General features: G+C 52.8%; 1 non-coding gene across 1 annotated transcript; it reads right to left on the bottom strand.

Moving 5' to 3' along the window:
• Positions 1 to 8,245: 8,245 nt before the first annotated feature.
• Positions 8,246 to 8,363, bottom strand: LOC117082893. Its single transcript, XR_004436820.1, has one exon. It is a non-coding gene; the product is annotated as a small nucleolar RNA SNORA71 (small nucleolar RNA).
• Between the last annotated feature and the right edge of the window lie 586 nt (positions 8,364 to 8,949).

Below are 8,949 nucleotides of genomic sequence, written 5' to 3'. Positions count from 1 at the left end.
GGGGGTCTAGGGGCCACTTTATATGTGCTTCGTAGAGAATCCCCAAGATAATGTTCAGTGCCTCCTCCTAATTTGGCTGAGTCAATGGGATCTGTCCAATGCCACCCAGAAGGGCAGTGACAGGGCCAGAGTGATAAAGCTCCCACTTCGTGGACAGGCGATACCTGTGGCTGAGGTGATGTTGGCCCCTGCTCCCCTCCCTCCAGCGACCCCTTCTATCACTGTTTCTACAAAAGAAGTAGTTGTCTTGAAGACAGACATTGCGCTTAGCACCAGACAGTAGCAGCCGAGTCAGAAGCAAACATGTTCCCCGCATCTACCCCCATATGCACCACCCACTCATGCGTGCCTATGGTGCATGTGCTTCCAGTGTGAGCACACGGACAGACTTACCCAGAGTAGGTGCTCCACCCATGGGTGCAGCTCTAGCTTTCATACCCACACCTGGGCCCCCCAGGTACAGAGGCTACAGCCCCATCACCCCAGGGCCTGGCACAGTGTCTAGCAAGGGTGGATGTGCACAGATGTGACACCCTGAATTCAACACACACATGTGCACACTCACAAGCCTGCACACACTGCAGCCAAGGCTCTGCCCCAACCTCCTGCCCCCTACACTGACAGGCATCAGCATGAAGCAGGGTGGCCTCCTCCCTCAGTAGAGTGCCCTGTGGTTTGCAAGGGGCAAGGGCAGGACTCTCAGAGGGAATCGGCCGAATTTGGAACCCAGCAGGAACGAAGCATCCTTCCACTGTGGGTTCCTGAGTCACCAGGGCTGGCTCTGTGCTGCTCCCCTCTCCCACCTGAGGGAGCTCAGGTTCGGGGCTCCCTCTCTTGTCTGTTGGCTGTGCACTCCACCCTCCGCCTCCCAGGAGGTGACTGGCAGCTAACACAGGGCAGGAACAAGAAAAGCATTCATCCTGCTCCATCATCTCCAAACGTAAGTTAGCGTGGGGGACTGGGGAGTTACAGTGAGGGGAGAGGCAAAGGCCCCCCTCAACTTCCCAGAGGAAAAATTTTATATAACTGTCAGAGATGTAATAGAACTGTGAAAAGTACAGGAAATCAGCTCCACAGATTACAAAAACACATGTCAGGGACCTATTGGTTTAGTGACAGTGTGAAAATCACAATTTTTCTGTCAAGATAGAAAATAGAAACAGAGAAAAACCAGGAGCACCTCAGCATACACCCACTGACAGTGGCTAATGCAGCTCACCATATTTGGGACACCCCCAGAAGCAAGTCTGAGTGCTCCAGGCTTCCCTGCCCCAGCCCCAGCACTGAGCCACACCAGCCTTCACCTCCCAGGAGAGGCGCCTCGCCCCTTGGATCCCTCTGTCTGAGAAAGTAGAGGCATGGCCCTTCCCGCTGCAAGGTCAGCTGCTCCCCATTGCACCATGGTCACTAGCTGTCCTCCAATGACAGGTCCCAGACAGAGATCGGGTCTCACGGTGGTAAAAGAGCCACCCTCAATCCCAGGCCTCCTTGCCTTTCATTTAAGGTCAGGAGAAAGCCAGTGTGCCCCAACCCTCCGACTCTGGGCGTGCAGGAGGAGGCCAAGTCTTGAGCAAAACCATGGTGCTGCAAAAGTTGTCTACACATCTCTCAGCTGTGTGGGGGTTCTGTGGCCCGCTCTAGAGAGTCACGGCCCGGCACGGTGGCTCACGCCAGTAATCCCAGCACTTTGGAAGGCTGAGGCAGGAGGATTGCTTGAGTCCAGGAGTCCAAGACCAGCCTGGGCAACATAACAAGATTTGATCTCTAAAAAAATAAAATAAAATAAAAAATAAAAAATTAGCTGGGCATGGTGGGCATGGTGGTGCACACCTGCAGTCTTTCCTACTCAGGAGGCCAAGGCAGAAGGATAGCGTAGTCCAGGAGGTCAAAGGTCAAAGCTGCAGTGAGCTATGATCGCGACCCTGCACTCCAGCCTGGGTGACAGAGCAAAGCCCTGTCTCTAAAAAAGTAACTAAATAAAAATAAATTTTAAATAAATTTTAAAAATGGAGAGTTGCCTTTTCTCTATACAACTTCGCATCCCAGGTCAGTCAGGCTGACAGCATTTCCTGCTGTTTCAACTGGAGTGTGGGTGGAAGTATCCTCCTTCCAACTGGAGCCGAGGTGACAGGTTTTGATTGTCCCTTGGCACATGAACAGCGTCTAGACACCCCAGAAGATTGGGACACACTTTGCCGTCAGACAGACCTGGGTTCCCATCCCAGACCCAAAGTCGATGCACCAAAGGTGGTGCATATCTGAGCCCCTCTCTCCTCCGGCGGTCACGGAGACAAGTGCCCTTCCCTTTCTCCACTGGGGGGATTTTATGAGATGGAAAGTGTGCCTTCAGGTTTCCAGGAAGTGGCTGCTCCAGCACCTAACCCCTTCCACAGCCATCAACAGGGCCTATCTTCAGAAGTCATGTTGCAGTTTAAAAAGTATTTTGCATCTAGAACTTTGTGGAGGCTTTGTTCCCTTGTTGTAAAATGGAAATCACAATTTCACCCTCACACTTTACCCAGAGGCCAGAATAAACTCCCTTCAATTCCTGAAGCACTTCCTGCTTGTGTTAGTCTGGGTCCTACAAGAAGCAGACACCCATATGGGATGCAATGTGTGAGGAATTTATTAGGGAAACGTCCATGTGCGAGAAAATGGAGAGGGGTGAGGAAAGGCTGGGAGAGCTGCCGCCAGATCCCAGAGCAAGTCTGACCATGAGTTAAGAAAATATGCTATGCAGTCTCAAGAAGGCTTGGCAAGGCCAAATCTAGGGGTCAGGGCATGGCCCTTGTCTACTGGGACACGCCTGTGCACTCAATCGCTGGCTGGGAGCATAGACACAGCGGTGACATCAGAACATGGCAGCTGGAGCTCTCATGGGGCTGTGCTCCCACAGCGAGGTCTTCAGGGCACCCCTCATAGCCACCACAGGGTCCCCTCTCATGTGCCATGCTCCTGCCGACAATATTCCTTTCCACTCTTTGCCTGACGAATCCTGGCTTGTCCAGTGAGTCTAGAAGCAGAGGATCTTTCCTCCAGGCAGCCCACTCTGATCTCTGTCCCCTTTTCTCACCGGACATTGACTGCTATGTGCTGCAATTGTGTGGAGACTCCTTCTTTCTGCCACTACATGGTGTGTCCTGCTGTCACTTACCCACTCCCCAACCCCAGCTGGCCCTGGGCCTGGGACTGAGCCAGAGCTCACAAATATGGACCAATGGTAAAGCAAGATAGATGCCCCCAAGGCTGGCAAGGGTGTCTGGATTTGGGAGTGCTGATCCTAGAACCCTTCGTCTGTCCCATTATGAAGCCCTCCAACTCATATTATTAGTCATGGGAAGGGCCTGGGCACCAACTGCTCAGAATGGCAGTAGACATGAGCAGATGTCTGCCGCTGCCTCAGCTCACATCCAGGATACTGGGACCCATGTACCCCTGTGCCAGGAAATAGACAGGTACTCAGGGTCCCTCTGGATGCTGGTCCAGGAAAGACAGATCCAGGAAGCAGAGTTTCACATCAATAAGCAGGGAGACAGAGTCACCAAGCATCCGCTGCAAAAGGGACATCTGAGCTCATCTACCTGATAGTCCCCACTGGTGTGCCCCACTCACTGAGCTGTCAATCACCTTAACCCTCCTGATCACCAGAGGAGGTTCTGGGGCACCCAGGGTCTCCTAATCTGGTCACTCCTTGCCTGTTGATGCTGTAGGCTTTATGAATTTTATCCTACTGTACGCATGCCATGACCTTATAAAAAGGCCAGGAGGCATTCTAGTCTGACCCCATTATGCGGAGGAGGAAACTAAGGCCCAAGAAGAGAAAGGATACCTATTCAGAAGCACCAAGAATGAGGAAGTCTGGGATCTCATCCCAGAGAGCAGCTGGATCCACCATCCTAGAACATCTCAGCTCTGCTGCTGCCCACCTCAGTACCCCGTCAGCTTCAGCTCCATCTGGGCCTCCATCCCCAGAGCAGCTTCCCCTCCTCCCACCAACACTGTGGCCCAAAGATCCCCACATCCCTCCTGACATTCTCTGCAAAGAGTGAGCTCATCTCTCCAGCAGCCACCTCCACCTTCTCTGGTTTCCCATCATGGGAAGGCCTCGTCGGGGAAGGCATCATGCCGGAATAGGAAGTTCAGCTGATAAATATGTATGCAGGATTTTTATTACTTAATAGTTGTAAGGTTAATCGTCGTGGTGAACGCCTATATTTAATGTGTCAATGGAGCTGCAAAATGCCAAACTGAATAGCTTTAACACACATTAGTTCTACTTGTGAATCTACAAATAGGAACCTTGTCAGAAAAGTATTCAAACTGAGATCAGTATTGATTGTGGTCCTCGGGAAAGGCACTGGACTGTGACAATTTAAAATGATAAATGTCTAGAGAATTATTTGCCTGTATTGATAAAAAGAAGCAGATATAAAGCTGACAGTCTCAGAGGAGGTGGCACTGGTGAGTGTGGCCAGCACATCCAGCATCGTTAGGGACTTGGAGCTAATCTCCCCTTTGATATGGAGACGATCCCCAAGGGGTCTGGCCCTGCCCTGTGCTGGGGCTTGTAGTAATTGCAAAGGAGGGGGCTCTCTGGGCATGCTCAGTCTGCTCCTGGGTCCCTGCACTGGCCAACCCACTGTAATTTTGGAAGGGAGCCTTCTGCAGAGACCCAAGGGCTTTTCATTCCATTGCTCACCTCCTGCACAGCAGCCTTCTGAGGCTCACCAAGCAAGACTGAAGTCCTCAACCCAGCCTTAGAACTCTCATCCAAACAGCACTGTCTCCTTTCCAACCTCACCACTCAAAGCTCACCCCCACAGAGTCTCTGCAGCAGCAGGACTGGCGGGTTGCAGCTCCCATGAACTCCTCCCCGAAGGCTTCACTCACACTCCCTGTCCATCAGAGCTGAGCAAAGCCAACGCATTCTTTAGGACAAATCAACCCCCACATTCTCTTCAGGTCTCTACTCCAATACCACCCCATCTAGAAGCTTCCCCTGGCTGCTCTAGTTGGAAGAGCATCCCCTCTCACTCTCAGTCTCCTTACCCTGCAATGATATCTTCTGAGCCTGCATCACCACCTGGAATGCATGTTTATATGTTAGCTAAGGTTTGCCCATTTCCCACCCACAATGTAAGTGCCATGGGGAAGACACTCTATTACATTCATCACCATGAGCAGTGTCTGGCACATGGAAGGTGCTAGATAAGCCTTTGTTGAGTTAATGAATGAATGAATGAATGAGTCCTTCGGGAAGCCTTCCAAACCACTCCCAGCTCAGTGATTACCCGTTCCACCATTCTCTTTAAAATCACTCAGGACCTTTCCTGTCTCTCACCACTCACATCCGTGTTCAAAAACCACCCATGGCTCCCTACTACCTAAGGACCAGGCTTGAATTCCTGAGCCTGACCTGCAAAACCATACCCCATCTGGGCATTCCCAGACTCCACCTCTGCTCCTCTCTTCTGCATTTCAGGCTAGGTTTCTACTGCCCTCCTGCTTCACAGGATCTGGCTATGCTCTCTCTGCATACCACCGCAGGACTGAGGCTTCTGTGGACATCCTGCATGACCCAAGTATGGCTTCGTATCATGGTTGGCTCCCGGTTATACAGCCAAGGACCTGTCCTGTCCTGTCCCCGCCCTGGGGCCTGGGTGGCACTGCAGAATCCAGTCTATATCTGAGCTCTGCTTGTTTCATGGGGACCTTAGTCACAAGCCTAGGGGCAGGCACTCATGTTCACATGTGCTTCTACATGGGAACATAGTATCCAGAATGGTACCCAGATACTACTTTAAAATCCCATCTCAGATGGCCTGTTCATTCCTGAGTTTTCTGCTCCCCCTTTCCTGAGTTTTCTGCTCTCCCTTTCCTGTCCCTTCCCGCTGTGCACCCTTGTTTCACAAGACACCAGCTGCACAGGGGAAAGCAGAAGGCACCCACGGGATGTCCTGGCTTTTGTTTCCACAGGCATAAATCTGTTAGAAGACGTGGAGGCTTTGCGGAGAAAGAAAGCAGGACAGCCAGGCTCTTAGCAAGAAGCAAGGGATCTTGGAAGAAACGTAAATGTGGAAGTATTGCTTCCAAACCAAAAGGAGATTTCCCCAAGCTGGAGGGAGGAGAGTAGTGAAAGCTGTTCCTTGAGAGAGGGACCCTGCCTTCTCTTCTCCCGCTGAGCAACAGCCTACAGCAAAGGCTCCTGGGGAGACCTCTGGGGGCCAGGGCTGGGGAAAGGAGCCTTGTGCCTTAGTCAAGTCTAGAAGGCAGCAGAGAGCAGGCTGTGCCCTGAAGGGGCCTTACAGGCAGGGAGAGTGAGGGCCCAGGGGCCTGAGGGGTGATACCCAGAGGACCCTCCCTCTGACTCCTGGGATGAACCATGCCCAGAGGGGTAATCTGAGAGGCAGGAGGACAACCCCAGAGGAGCCGAGGTGATGAGTTTCCACCAGTCCCACAGAATGGATCGTGGAAGCAGCTGTGGGACAAGTGATTTGTGTCACCAGCTGAGTGAGGGGACTAAGATTCATGACCTCAGCAGCAGGTACTGCTGCCTGTCCCGCCAGTCTACATGGCCTGACAGCAGGTGCTGAGCTTCCCCCTGTCACTTCATACCTGCCCAGGTTGGTGCCAACATGAATAGGTGGGACTTTGCTACATGTGGAGGGCCGACTTTCTGCACTTCGGCAGATGTTTCCTGCCCACTTCCCATCAGGGAGGCATTTGTCACAAGTGGATCCCTAGGAAGAACCATGGAATGAAGATACAGAGCATGGAACTGCTCACTGCCCCAGCGAGGGCTTCCAGGAGGGGCAGCAGGCAGGCCCCACACTGCACTCACTCTGGCGCCCCGAGACAAGACCATGTGGGGAGAAGGAGCTGTCATGGTCCTTCTTCCACGGGAATACCAGGGTCATCCCGTCCTGCTCCATGTGCTCTTATCTGCTACCACAAGCTTCTCCCTCATGCCTCGAGAAAGATCCTGACATTACCTAGAGCAGAGGGACACTGAAGAGGCCTTGACACTTCCCAGAGTCAAACCACTCACTGTAGAACTAGAGGTGCCAAGGCCCAGAGAGGGCAAGCTGCTCATCCAACATCACACAGCCGCTTAGCAGATCTGAGACCACAAGCAGGTCTCTTGCCTCCCAGGAAGTTACTTCCTCTAGCACCCCACAGTATCTTGCCAGAGTTTGTTTGGGCCTCCATGTAACTGCCAGACCTCCACAGTCACAACAAGGGTCCTCTAGTTACTGTACCTGCCGAGGGACATGTGGCTTCAGCAGGAGTGATGAGAAGTGGACTGAGAATCAGAGACCTGGCTTCTAGGGTCACCTGTGGCACATCCCATGCCGGGGCCTCCAGGAGTCTGGAAGGCTGATCTCCTCAAGAAGGAAGGGAGGGTCATGGACTAGGCCACTGTGAGTGGGAGTTGGGGAGGCATGGGTGCACGATAAGAGAAGACTCCAGAATCCACCCCCCTATGGTCCTCCAAGAGGCTTGCTTCCAGGCAACTTGTTTTCAGATGTCTTTCACTGGGGTCTCTGCTTACAGTCATCCCAAAAGGGATTGCACTATTAAAATAAATAGGTGACCCGCCAGCCCCAGCCTGGGCAGACTCTTTCAGAGATTACACTGTGGCTCAGTGGGAGGAACTGCACTTGGGCAAAGGATACCCCAAGAGAGCCTTAGCCTCTGACCCAGCCACTGTCCCAAGGCAAAGTTTTGAGAAGGAACTGAAAACCAGCAATCCTTGCAGGCAATGTGTGGACTCTGAAGGGGGCTGCCAGGTGCTCTGTGAGACCACGGTGGTGCTGCCTGGGAAGAGAGCTACCATCATCTTTTCTTTAAAAGGCCACACCCAGGGCCCTCTGCCTGGTTTGAAATAGCTGCCCCTTCTGCAGAGCAGGCCAGGAGCTGCTGCCAAGGAGAACAGGCTGGGCTGGAGTCCAACAGAGACCAGAGAGACACATCTGGCCAGCATAGCCTGGGTGTGCAGGGAGCACTAAGGGAGTGGTGTTTCTGAGATTCTGGGATGACCAGATTGCCCTCACCTTTCCCCAGGCCTGGGCTGACACAGATAGAGGGTCAGGCAGAAAAAAAGTTTCTTTTCTTTCTTTCTTTTTTTAATGTATACCTTGGTTAAAGCCTCACAGACACCAGCACTGAACTTCACACAGGGAGCACTCCATAAGCCAGACTTCAGGTATCAGGAGGCATCTAAAAGGTGATGAAAAGGAGGAGGTGTGGAAAAACTCCAGAGTTTAGAAGGGACAGCAGTGGACCCTCCAAACAAGGAGAAATGCTTTCAGCAGTTTCTCTCCCTGGACTGTCAATGACCAGGATCACTTTAGAATATAGGGGCGCAAAATTTTCAAAGACCCAAAGGTGAGGAAGGAGGGGAGCCTTGGAGCTTGAAGCGCCTTGCAAATGAGGCAGCGGATACAGTGAGCCTTACAGTCTTGACAGCCTGAGACCCCCGACCCCAGGGGAAGACGGGGAGACTGCAGGAGGACCAGAGACAAATCGCAGGGAGTTTTCAAGAGGCTGGGGAGCAAGAGGTCAGCAACAGAGAGGCCACAGCAGCCTCCACCGACAGCTCAGGCAGTTGACGGATGCCAGAAGGAGATGACCAGGCTCCATGTGGATCGGAGCCGGAGGGCTGCGCACCCCGCTCAGAGATGACAGCCAAAGAGGGCGGGGGACCCAGAAGAAAACAGCTCTGCTGATTCAACACAGGGAGGACAACCATCCCCGCTGCCTGGGGCATTCCCAATGACTTGGAGCCCCAGTGGGCCTGGGGAGGTGGGCTGTGGGTAGTTGGCCCCTGGTCACTGCTTTGCAAGAGCCGTTCTTGCCCCTCTGCGTCTGACTCCGTGGCACCCTTACACTCCCTCAAGTCGCACTCCCTGTCTGCACAGATGTGACTGTTTTTCTGGAGATATCAAA

This window comes from Trachypithecus francoisi, unplaced genomic scaffold (assembly GCF_009764315.1).
Source record: "Trachypithecus francoisi isolate TF-2019V2 unplaced genomic scaffold, Tfra_2.0 Lachesis_group9, whole genome shotgun sequence".
In the NCBI taxonomy this organism is placed as follows: Eukaryota; Metazoa; Chordata; class Mammalia; order Primates; family Cercopithecidae; genus Trachypithecus; species Trachypithecus francoisi.
Note: the sequence above shows the minus strand (reverse complement) of the source record. Positions and strands in the feature narration are given on the sequence as shown.